This window comes from Oryzias latipes, chromosome 13 (assembly GCF_053564925.1).
Source record: "Oryzias latipes strain Hd-rR chromosome 13, Olatipes_Hd-rR_3.1".
NCBI classification, from domain to species: Eukaryota; Metazoa; Chordata; class Actinopteri; order Beloniformes; family Adrianichthyidae; genus Oryzias; species Oryzias latipes.
The window spans coordinates 4,630,527-4,643,727 of NC_136249.1; the positions used below are offsets into that span (position 1 = coordinate 4,630,527).

At 42.1% G+C, this 13,201-nt stretch overlaps 1 protein-coding gene across 10 annotated transcripts in view; it reads right to left on the minus strand.

The window, feature by feature from the left end:
- Positions 1-12,256, minus strand: part of tpst1 (tyrosylprotein sulfotransferase 1) — a 40,947-nt gene extending 28,691 nt beyond the window's left edge. For 5 of the 10 annotated variants that reach the window (XR_002291588.3, XR_909917.4, XM_011483002.4 and 2 more), the window contains exons 1-2: positions 12,040-12,256; positions 6,898-7,056 (exon numbers count right to left, since the gene is read on the minus strand). The gene's annotated coding sequence lies outside the window, so the exon portion shown is untranslated. Of the gene's footprint in view, positions 1-6,897; positions 7,057-11,512; positions 11,871-11,944 lie in introns of those variants that run through there. The other 5 variants (XR_013647249.1, XM_078929977.1, XM_011483001.4 and 2 more) reach the window with 4 other exon arrangements.
- Positions 12,257-13,201: the final 945 nt, after the last annotated feature.

Here is a 13,201-nt window from a genome sequence, read left to right on the forward strand (position 1 = left end):
CTTTCCTGTTTACACTCATCTGTCAGGACAGAGAATCTCTCCTAGATGTTTCAGTTCAACTCCAGCAGGAATGACAAAGACCCAGAGCTGAATCATGAGGCCGAGATGAAAACACGGCAGTGAATCAAAGGACCTAACGGCAGAATGGTGATGGTCAAAGAACCTCTGCGGATGCTAAAACCTCCAGAGACTCCTGGAGTTCACCTGTTGCTTTAGATCCGGGTCCAGATCCGCTCTTTTAGTGAGCTTTTCGTTTGAAGACAACAACATTTTTCTTCTTCTTTTTCAGTTCGTCTTTCTTGGCTGTTGCCCAATCAACCTCCTAAACAGAATGCCTTCAGTTTGCCACATTTACATAGATGTTCAATCGGGAGCAGATCTTTGTTTTGATTCTATAACTCTGGATCTATTTCTTCTATGGAGGTTTGAACTTTGAGAGTTTAAACAAGAGAAACACTTTAAATGTTCATGTGTGTGTGAGAAAAGTGGATCAAGTGTTTAGTCAGGAGTTTTACAGCCTTAGGACTCTGGAATTCTATGCAGATTTCATGACTAGCGGGTTATTTTTACAACGTAATCCAGTGATGAAGGAGGAAAGACTGTACGTGTGATTTCACGTCTCGACACGATCCGTTGGTTAGGAGAAAAGTTTACTTGATTTGCTTTTAAACTACGGAGTGATATTTCTGCCACCACGATGCACACAAAACTTTCTAAGTTGCAAGTGAAAATGTTAAATATTTGATTTTCAATCATTTTTTTTCTGCTCTGATATTTTTTTTTTTGCTTTCAACTTTTTTTGCTTTCAAAAACGTTTTTTGCGTTTTGCAAAACATGTTTTCACATGCGTTGTGTCCATTCTGGCTTTTTTTTCTCATCTATAACGCATGCAGAAACATGTGTTTTGCAAACGCAAAAACGTTTTTGAAAGCAAAAAAAAAAAAGTATCAAAGCAGAATAAAAAATGATTGAAAAGCAAATATTTAACATTTTCACTTGCAACTTAGAAAGTTTTGTGTGCAACGTGGTGGCAGAAATCTCACTCCATACTAAACAGACTTCTTTAAAACCCAGAGAAGCCATGAGGAAACAGAAACGTGAGCTGGGGAAAACAAGCGGCCTTCATCAGAGCAGGAGCTCTGTTCAGACAGTCCAGACCGCATTGCGCCGCCGCCTTCCCAGAAGGTTATGCAAACCAAAATGAGCCAACTGCCTGCTGACGTTGTAAAGGAAATGTCAAAGTTTCACAACAAACCCTTCCAGCTAATGCTGTGGCCTCCCTGTTAGGTCAAATTCATTCAAGGCTAAGCTGCAGATACATCTGCCATTATTCTCCATGTGCAGTGATGCAGGGGTGTGAAGAAACACAGAGCGTCAGGTGACCTGTGCTGGTTTCCCTTCATGTTAAAAGCTTAGTCTCTTCTTTCAGCCCACCTGCACATCCTCCTCTGGGATTCAGTCTTGCTGATGTGAGCCAAGCGACGGCCTGACGTTTCAGCACGGCTGCTGCAGCTGCAGAGAGAGGGAACTGCCTGCCCGTTCACACAGCTCCACAGGATGAATGGAAGTGAATTCATGAGGTCCAACGTCATGCTTTCAAGGATGAGTCAGCAAACCAACCCAACAAGCTAAGGGTTTTTCACGAACAAACAGGAAGAGAAGCCAATAGCGGAGAAATAGTGCAACTAGATCTGAAAAATGAGGGAAAGGTGTGAAGAAGAAAAAAGATTTGGAGATGAAGCTGGCAGTGCAGCACTGCAATGCAACAGCACAAAGATCAGGGTGGGTTAACAGAGAGGTTCACTTCTCTGCTGCATCACTTTGAACTGGATTTTCAATGCTGACAAAGCACAGATGGGAGGATTCAGAAGGCAGAGCCCTGTCAGGTTCTCTCTGCATTCATGTTTGTGACTAGAAGATCTGCAATCTGTGACAAAACGAAAAGAAAACTGAGGAAGTGCTGCACGATTCACTCCTGACCAACTGCAGTTGTTCAGTGGGACCCAAAGGTCATCTCTCAGTGCACTTTGGAGCCAAACTCATGTCATTACAAAGATATATTATTGACAAAGTGAAACAAAGCTGAGTGTATAACAGACCAGGAAGAGAGGCCTGAAAGTGAAAGAGCTTAAGCTCATGTGGGCAGCAGGTGAAGCTAAGCGATGACGAGGATGAAGGTTACATTTCAGGAATCCTGTCACCTCAATTGATAAGAATGCCGCTTCTTCAGAACAGGATTAAGTTTATTTGTTTTCCACACTCCTGCCCTACATAACAGCTTTTAAGCGACAAACGTTTAAACAGTGGTTGTTGACCATGTTTACAACGTTCCTGGAGCTCATTTATTTCAACGCATTTGCTCTGCGTGTACAACACATGAGGACAGGTCAGAGCGTTAAAGAGGGTTAAAAGTACTTGGATGTCAAAATCAACATGTTATGTACCTTGATATGTACCAATAGAAAAACATAGAAGTGAAAAACCTAAAAAGCAAATTCCTCTCTAAAAAATTGAGCGTTAAGACGAGACGATAGGACTTTAGCTGCAGTAAACTTCCAAATACTGTAAATCCTGTTTGAAATAGTAAACGATTTATTTAAAAGTATGTTAAAATCAATCCTGGTCTATAATTTACATTTTCCTTATGAAATTATTTTTGTACAGATTCATTCAGAAAGGCAACGATAGGGAGTTAAAAAATAACCCAGATACTGTACAAAGTAAACTGGGTCATAGTTCCACACGGTGGGAGAGGAGAACAAAACAGAAGGAAAAGCACAAGCCTTCTTCAGACTGAGGAGGAGAAGGTGGAGACTGGAGACGTGATGTGCTCAGAGGTGAAACATGGCCTGATAAAATGAGATCCAGATCAGGTTCATGTTCACACTGCGGCTAGAATGTGTTTGTGTTAAATTAATTGGAGCTCTTCTCTTCTGCTGCAGATACTTTATCCTCCACACAGGATATTCCATCATTGATCTGTTAGGGTTAGAGGGAAGCTGCTCTCCATGAACTGAACCAGAGCGGTGAAACCCAACCACATCAGACATTTAATAAAGAGGGCGACTCTCCGCCTCAGGAAGCCCTGATGTGCTTCTGTGTCGGAGGTAGGAGAGGGAGCAGAACACAAAATCGCCGTCCGTGTTCGCTTCGCTCAAAGGCATTCGGCACCAAACCAGCATTCAGGTTCTTCATTCAAACAGGTTACATAATGAGCAGGACAGTGATCAGAGCAGGACCACGGTCTGTTACGATGGCGCTAGAGCTCAGACAAGCTGCATAGCAGTAGCTGCTGCTGTTTGGAGCTAAAGCTGCCTCATGCAAAACTTGAAAACAAAAGCCGTTTGCTCACATCAGCCTGATTATGAGACAGTTTCAGTACCAAGCTTTAGCCAACTCAAAAAGCTGCCGTTATTTTTAAAGTAGCATTCCAGATGTGCTATACCATAGTCATAGTGCATCACATAGAAAGGAGGACTTCTAGGTTTCATACGTTGTCTTTTGCACAGACAAGCACGTTTGCATTCAATACATCTCCGCATCAGTTTTCTGTGTGGCTTACATGTGGTTTTGTATGTGGCGTGTACCATAATAACATTCAACATGGCTGTAGCCACCAGTCATGAGTTTAAAGAATATTCAAAGAGGATTCTCTTTGAAAAAAAGAGCGGTTAGCTCTTTTTCCAATCGAAAGATCATTGTTGATGACCATCATTCAAATAGTCATTAAGAACAAATATTTTGTCAAAACTGTTGTAATTCTGCAGCTTTATTTCCTTAAATCTGTAGCTTAGAGTTAAATCACACATAAGAATGAGTATCATGTATGCAATAATTCACCTAGTGCCAATTTTATCATCAAAAAGCACAGAGGCATAACCTTATGGCCAAAAGACAAACAAGTTTAATCAACACCAATTTCTTCAGTTTGGATATTAATTTAACATGTTCCTGCACATGCAGCACCCATCAGGTAACCAGTGACTCTAGAAGGCGCCCAGACATGGAGGAAAACACTAAACTGAAAGACATTTCCGGTGACCCAGAAACAGGAATACTTCATTCTGCAACACGGAGCCTTGTTTTAGCTGTGATGCAGCTGTTTTCTCCTGACACATCAGTCTTCCTCAGACTTGCATCACTGTCACCCGTCGCTCTGCCTCCTCTTCATCGCTCACCAAACAAACTGCATTAGTGTCTACCTGTCCCCAAATATGCAGGTGCATATTCTCTTCATCACAGCAATGCATCAGCACTCGTTCTTCTGTCCAAGTGCTTAGAAATGCACAACGTTCCTGATTTTACTAAAACAAAAAAACAATGTCCTTCAGGTGCTAAAGGTGTGAATTAAAGTAGTGATGCACGATAATGACTTTTTACAACCAATACCAGATATTTTCCTGCCTCTTGTAGCCGATACCGATACTCAACCGATTTTCTTTTTTAAATACTTAAGAAAAAAATATTAGTGTGTACAAAGTAACAGCGAACGGCTCTAATGTTTTCAACAAATTTGCAGAACTAGTTTTACCTGCAAATAAATAGAACAGATTGTACAAACACTTTATTAGCCTTTTCAGTCTGTCATACATCTGTGAACAGAGAAAGTGCATTTCAATGGTCAGAACAAATACTCAGTTTAAATGAAATAGCAATGTAACAAGTACATTTTTAAATAATGCCTGATATAATAACCTGCAAAAGAAATGGTTTACAGTAATCTTAAAGTGCAAAAATATTGCTTTGTTTGAAACTGAAGTGCAGAATAATAACTATCAAGTTTTTAACTGATGTGCAAAATAAATGGTTGCTCATAGAAAATAAACTTTTCAAAAGCATTTAAGCATTTTACAAACCAGAATGACAAAATGACTTTTGAATAGCTTGTGAGATTTGTGGTGTTAAAGCTCTACCTTTTTTCCCTCTTTGTGACACTTCTGTTGAACAAATTTACCAATCAGCGAGTGAGTCGTTGGTCTCAGACACGGTAAAATAAGCCCACATGGGTGAGAGCTGCGCCATGTTGCAGACAGAGGTCTATAGAGCAGGCGCTGAGAGGTGACGTCACTAACACGCTACAGAAGCTTGCAGGATGGGGGGTGAACAGACACCTTGCAAGTAAATACAGAGTGGTGAGTGAGGAAGCGACGACAGTTTAAGCTTTTAGTCATCGGTCCATTTTATCTGCAAATTCTTTTCTCATCAGAATTATCGGCATGACGTCATATTGTCCATTATCGACCGATAATTGTCAGCATCCGCTATTATCGTGCAACCCTAAATTAAAGTACAAAAAACAAAGGCAAAACCTTTTCTCTGTCAGTTTTAAAGTAACTCCTGCAGTTAAACTAAACTCACTGAAATGTTAACATTCTTGTAAGAAGAGCAGCTTATTTTTTCTTTTTTAGCTGAAAAACCAAGAAACCAACATTATCAGATCAGCAGTTAACATTTAAAACCCATTTAAGGTGTGTTCACCTGGCCATAGGGTCATACCAGACTAATCAGTAGCAGTTTGGGGCACGGGCAATACAACCAATTGCCCAGGGCACAAATTTAAAGCGGTGTGCCATCCCCGTGCTTGAAGAAAAAAAATTTGCTCCACTATGGATTTTCCATTAGCTGTTATTTCAAAGACTTTGGAACGGCCTGTAACCTGCAAATTGGCACCCCCGCAGCTGCACACGCTCCTGTATCAGAGAAGCAGCCGAAAATGTGTGTGAAGGAAAAGGGGAGGGATAGTGGGCGCAGGCAGCGAGGTGAGCACGGAGCACAGCCTCGACTGCGCAACACCTGGATAATGGCGTGCTGTTGGATTACTCAGCTCATGCTAATAATGTCATTATTTATTGGTAATGGCGCATACTTATATAGCGCTTTTCTACCTACAAGGCCCAAAGCGCTTTACAGTCACACACACATTCACACACTGATGGCAGCCGAGCACTGGCGCCAACCTTCCACCAAAAGGCAAGGTGGGGTTCAGTGTCTTGCCCAAGGACACTTCGCCACATGGGCGTGAAAGGCGGGAATCGGACCTGCAATATTACGATCATGGGTCGACCGCCCTACCGCTGCCTACGGCCGTCCTGTTATTAACTATTGTATACATTTTTATTACCTGTCTTTACTTTCCATCTAAAATGTATTTTTTACGTCTGCCTGGTGTTTAGTTGGTGTCAGTATTTGACATGAAGACGGCAGGTAATGCAGGAAAACAGCTGCACTTTATGAGAAGGGATTTCTGCTGTTGGTGTTGCACAAAATCAGGAAAATGCCAAATATTTTAAGAAGTAATCCCATTGATGAGTTGTATGATTTAGTTTTTAATGTTTTAGAAGACCTAAAAATGATTCACAATAACAGGTTTTCAAAAAATCCAATCCCTCTGATCCTCTAATTTTGATAGAATTTATTTTTATGGAGAGCAAAATATTAAACGTCATTTAAGGTTTAACTTGATTTGTTCTGAAATAATATTCCTGTCTGTTTTTATTCATATTTATGTACAAAACGTTAAGTTTTAAAGATCTAAAAGTTTAGCTCTGTTCAGTAAATGTTTACCTTGTTCGCCCCGCAACCCAAAAACGTGTTTTGGATTTAGGCCCCCTGGGCGACAGAGTTTGACCCCCCCGTGATACGAGTTTATAAAATTCATGCTTTTTTTGGTGTAAAATGGCAAAATAAAGATAGGGAACACAAAAGGATCTCGTCAAATTTCTATGTGTGTGTGTGGGGGGGGGGGGTTACTCGCCCAGGGGGGTAAGTTAGTGTAAAACCGCCATTAAGAATTCAGCTGCAGCTCAAACAAGCCAGTTTGAAAGCAAGTAATGTAACTATGAGAATTTTTTTTTTTAAAACCAGGTTGGCAGCATGATGTCACAGAAGCATAAATACCTCGAGGTTGGATATTGTTCTGCTGATGACCTCAGACTCCTGCAGAGGTGATGGTGCTCTACACAAAGCAGACATAAGCATATCCAGGCTGTAGCCAGTAGAACGGTTGTGATTTGATGGCTCTGAGTCGTTTTCAGCTGCTCTGGAATCACAGTGGGACTGCAACCAAAGAGAGAATCGTGTGGTTATTTTACACAAAAGCCCACATTCTACCAACTGAGTGCAAACGTGTGTCTTTGTATGACAGTAATCCAAACAGTCTGAACACCCCGTTTATCCTGCAAACATCCGAACATTTGCAACATCTGGGAACTTGAGGTTTTCTGTCCCGTCACATTTTGTTTACTGTGCTTTTTCAGATGTTGAATATTAAAGCCAGAGCCACAATGTCGCTGTCCAGTTTGTACATTTACAGACCCACTCCAATGAAAATCCTGTTTTTGGTGTTTTTGACAAGTTCCTGTAGCATTTTCTCATGATAGAGGAAATATGTAAAGAGAATTAAGATTAAAACTGCATTTGAGCATTTGTTCAAATCGTTGTGAATCAGGAGCAGACGGAATAAAGGCCGTTTGAAAAGCTTGGAGTTGTTATATTCAAATTACAATCAGCTGTCTGCAGTCTCTCTGCTCTGCTCCTTTCTGATCATCCACCTCCAGACAAACAGTTCCATGAACGTCTTTGTTTCCTCATCTGAGCTGGAATCTGGATCTAAACTGTTCGGCTGGATGGCTATGATAAGGCTCGCCTGTTTTTGTTACACCGCTAATGTTAGTTTGGGGTTGTGAGGGGCTGTCAGCTGGTAGGAGAGAGTGTAAACAGAGGAATTATGGGATATCAGCAGAGGGTTGCTTCCATGCCAACAGTCCTGCCCACAACTCAGAGGTGAATTTCTAATGGACTCCTGCTTCTCTGCAGAAACTATGGCCTAAAACACAACACATCATACTAAGAATAGAAAGACCACTGGTAGTTTAACAGATGATCAGATAAAGTCAACAGAGCTGGATCTAAAATTACTTCAATCACTCCTAAGAAAATATGGAGTGATCAAAGCCATGAATCAGTTTTATAAAACAATGTTGTTTATCGGAGGGAAAATGTGCTTTTTTAGAATTAACTTTCCACAATCCATTTTTTAAAGAAAGTTCGACATTCTTTTCTCTTAAATCACTAATTTTGTGGAAACTTTTTACAACCCAAGTTTGTTTTTTGAACATCAGTCAGTCACAAAAATGAATATTAAACTAGATGAGATCAAAATTGATTCAGTAGACCTGATGATCAAATTGATCAAATGAGGCCTGTGAAAATGGGTTCTGCTTGACCTTTGACATTTACAGCAGAACTGCTGCAGCAAACCCATGCAGCTTCCTCCAAAGCAGGAAGTACTGACACGTCATGGTGCAGAAATCCTGTAAGCATGCACCCCAACATGCTGCTGCTCTCAAAAGGCAGGCCATCTCCTGAACACGTGTCATAACCACCACAGCCTTGCAGTGGGGAGCAGGGGCCATTCAGTCAAATAGCAGTCTCAGCACGGATTCTGCCGGTGAGCGTATCTGTGATGAGTGGGCTGCTCATCTGTGCAGTGAGACACAATCTGAGCTGTCAGTGTGGGAGGGTTTCTCTGGAAACAGTTTTTAATTCTACTTTTTTTTTTTTTTTTTTTTAATCAGCCGTGCTTTTGTCCTTAGTTTACCAGATCACTGCTTTCTGCTTTTAAATTTGCAGTCATGCACCAAAAAAAATTCTTCTGGATTGAGATGGCTCTCAGGACGCTAAGACTTAGTAAGGCAGCTAACTAGCAACAGACAGTTTTTAGTTCTGGCAGTTACAGATCAGATCTTGTTTCATCTTGCTATAAGCTCAGCAGTTTCACTACAGCATCCAAGGCCAGGTAAGCAACGTGTAAAAGGAAGTAGAAGTGAGTAACTAGCAGAACATCCACTTAGCGAACAGTCAGAGCAGATGCAACAGATGTTCCTCCAACTCTGCTGTTGCAGAGAACCTCTGCTGATCTTCAGTCTTCTTTGAGAAAATACTTAAATGTCTGTCTGTGATTGCTGAGGTCTTATAACTGCAGACCTACAACAGATTTCTTGCTGACCATCGTTTCTTATTGCATGTAAATTTTCTACAGACTCTGACAAAGCATTTTCAGGAGAATGCTTCCATGTCTGGGTGTACAGTGTTCACACAGACAGGGATATCTGTGCACACATCCATTCTAGGATTTTAATGCAGGTCCTTTAGTCCCAGGAGGTAAAGATCATCAGAGCCTAGACCCACATCTGTTCTCTGATGATGGCAAAAGCTGACTAACTTCCAACGTCCTCGTTAGTTATCCACCATGTCGTTTCTGTAAAGCCTGGTCTGTTAACCAACCAGGGCAAGCCCGGTTTTCCCCAAGTGGCTTCATACAAACTTCTGTCACCACAGTAACACAAATGCACATTAGCACAAAGCAGATGTGGATTCCAAGGCTCTTAGAATTGTGGGCACACAGAAATACCAAGGATTCAGTCTGAGCCTTTCTTCCAGACCACACAGCAGATGTGCTCCTGACTCCTCCTAGTAAACGCACTCAGCCTTTTGAGGCTTTTAGGTCCACCACAGTGATGTAAAAGAAGGCGAAGGCTTAAATGAAGAGGTTTTCTGTGTTCAGCAGCAGCTGCAGCTGATGTGGCATCTAAACTGTACACTTCACAGTCCAAACATTTTGAATAAGTAGATCAGTTTTACATGGCAACTGCTACTGAGAGGAAGGAGTGGAAGAAATTGGTCTCCAGAAAGCCAAGGCAACTAACTGAAACAGCTGTAATTATTTGGTGTCGTAACGACACACAGTTACATCTCTACCATCAATCTGCAGCGAAGACTTTAAAGGGCCTATATCCTGCTTTTCTTAAGCCTTTCAGAGTAAACTATAATCCATGTATATGATAATATATTACCTTTGGTACAGATAAGAACGATTCTTTGAGTGAAATACAAGTTATTTTCGCAATTCATTTTTCCTACCCAGACATAAAATGACTCGATCTCTGAGGCCTCGCCTTTCATTCCTTGAGGGTGCCGCCCATTTCATGACATCAACCCAGAGTCGGCATCAGCAGCGTGTCTGAGTTTCACCCACGAAAACAAACAACATCCAAACTTTTGCAAAGATGGATGTGCATGTTGCGCATATGAAAGGAAAGTGTTTTGCTGATCACCGCTAGCTCCGTAGAGATAGTGGGTGTGTGTGTGTGTTAGCTTAGGGGGAAGTGCTGGCAGCCCAGACTCTTCCTGGAAGGGGCTGTTCCTCACTTTGTGACGTGAGGTTTTTAGAGGAATCCTCAAATACGTAAATGGATTTAAATTCCCACTTCGGGGTTGTTTAGAGTGAGGTATTAACATTATAATACACTTCAAAACTAAAAGAAAAAAGTCGATTTTTCATGATCAAGGCCCTTTAAACCGCAATGAATTATATGTGCAGCCTATTAAGCTAAAACACAAACATAACACAAGAGTTCACACTAGTGAACACTTAAGCAAATCAAGGAGCTGCATCAACTAATCTTTTTGGATCTGTTCACAGATTTAAAATAAAAGCAAGTGTCAACAGTCGTGCAACAAGGCCCAGAAACTCTGCATGTTTCATTGTTTTAAACCACAATATGACAACAGCAGAAAATGTCAGGGCTCTCTGCCCAAACCTACAACACTGAGCGCAGTGTGACACTTGGAAGTAAAAAAGATGATTCACCATCAGGGCTTCATCAATGCTCATCTAAGTTAACAAGAAAGAGAACCAGAAAATAAAATTCACTCATTTTCAAGTCGAAGTTTGAACTTTCGATGGCTTTAATTTGTGTAGCATGTGTTGTTCTACGCATAGTGGGGTGAGTGCCACGTGTTGTATGACTAGAGATACATAATGTAGCTTCCAGTTCCATCGTCTACCATGTGATCCTCAGTGCAGACGCTTAGCACACAGCCGTTCAAACACTCCTGACAGAAGAATTTACTCTAGATGAGCTCAAAACATGCAGAGGCGCTAGAGCAGGACCAATGTAACCAAAGACAGTAATGACCATAATAAATTCCCCTTCTCTGATACTTTCAACTACAAGCCTGAAAAAGTCCCAGCCAACTGATTTGTTCATCTCCTATTCTTTCATTCTTGGGGGGGTAGCGCAGTCACCCCCAGATCAAAGGTTTGATTCCTGCCTTGCCCAGCCATGTATCAAAGTGACTTTGGTCAAGACAACACACTGCTCCTGGTGAGTGTAGGTCGGCGCCAGTGTTGAGCAGCATTGTGTGAATGGGACGGTGACTACGCTGAGATGGTAGTACAGTGCGTGTCTGGTGTGTATAAGTACACACCATTAACATTGCTAGTTATCTATAGATTGTTGATTAAGGAATGTTGTGCGCAGAACAGAACAATAACACATAAAGAGGTATTAAGACTGGTCAAGAATGAGGCCCACTATCAATAATCTGGGATTAACAGTACCGGCTGGTATCCTGTCTGCAGCGCAGCCTGACATTAACAGCTGGAGAAGATCCAGGCGGGTTCATGGATGGACGGATGGATGGAGAGAGGAAGAGTGTGAACACACACCTTTACATGAACTTCAGTCTCTGTTCTGGAGGAAACGACTTTGTTCTGTAACTATGACAGAGAAACCGCGCTAAAGCAGCAGAGTAGAGTCCTGTCACATGGCAAACAGACGGAACCAGCCACGAAGACTGGACACGGTTCTAGACAAAGGGTTCTGAGGCGGGTTCTGGACTCCAATACACCCGTGAAGGCGTACTGAGTTACATTTGTCCGATGTTTGTGAAGGTTACCCAAACGGGCTCCGTCTGACATTCACCAAACGTCCTGAAGATGTGCGCGTGAGGAGAACCGAATCTGTCAGAACCCCATCAAACATGACAGCAGGGCTAAATGTCGTTTCTCGGCGTTCCGCGTGCGGTATTATGTAATCCTAATTTCAGACTAGGAGGGGGCTTCTTAAAGCCACACTACGGTAGATTGGGGTCAACAGACCTTCTAAAATGTGGCTTCAACTGTCGCAGCGCCTCCGCGCAGGGAAAGCAGAGGAGAAGGACGTAAAACAGCACGGCGACGACAGCCAAACCCACCGAAGACCGCCGGGACCGCGCAGGTGATGTCCGCTGGACCACAGCCCACGTCCGGGCGTCCACACTCACTTTCCGGGCATTTTGGGTGCGTGAGACGGTCGGTCGTTGAAGCCGCAGCTGGGGTGAAAGCCCTTCTTCTGAGCGACACAGAGTCCACTGCCACAAACCAGGCTGCTGCGCATACTGTGACATGTCAGCTCTGATTGGTTAGGATTTTGAAGAAGGATTGTGTCTCAGAGCTTTTGATTGGTCGATCTGTTAGAGGCGTAAACTGCTGCAGATTTAAAGACACAGTACAGTTTTTTGGTTTGGTTTTTCCCTACACATGTCAAGGAAAATGAATGTCCTCAATAACAACTGTCATCAATGTATATATATACAGTAGGATTCATTAATATAAACACAAAGTGACGCAGATTGTGCTCCCTGTACTACTTAAGCACTTTTTTCTTGTCTTTTCTGATTTTATTTTGTTAAATTAAAATTCTTCGCCCTTAAGAGTCAAATGCTAATCTCAATTAAAACGGAATAGACAACTTGACTGTATCAAATTTTAGACCTTATATTTTTTTCACAACGGATTTGTTTGCTGTCGAATGAAACAATCTCAGTGTCTGACACCAAACAGACTTTGCTGTTGAATTTTGGTTTTTGTCATGGCAGCCTGTCTAAGGAAAGATGAGAGCTCCTCCATTTTTGGGCCCTTTTTCCAGCATTGCTGTGGCACCCAGACTGTGTCTAAGTTATGGAGAGAAATGCCGTTCCATTCTGGTCCGATTTTTGAATGAAGCTCTTGCTTGTTGTTGTTTTTTGCACTCAGGATTCATTGTTATCTTTAAATGTAAGGCCTTTTACAAAACACTAGTTGTTAGAAAGCCTGTGTGTAACATTGACGTATAGTTCACCTTTCAGAATATCCCTTTAGGGCTGCCACAGTGAATCAGCTTTCACAGATTTTTATGCTGGATGCCCTTCATGGCACAACCCTGTATTTTTATCTGGGCTGGTTCCCAGCACAGGGAGATCCACACTTGGACCCCCTTGTGGCTACATAGTAAGGCGGTAGTGTGAAAGGTCTTACCCAAGGACCCACACTGAAGTTCATCATGCCCCCCAATTGAACCCAAGAAGCTGATTAGCTCGGTTGGTAAGGTGAGAGGCT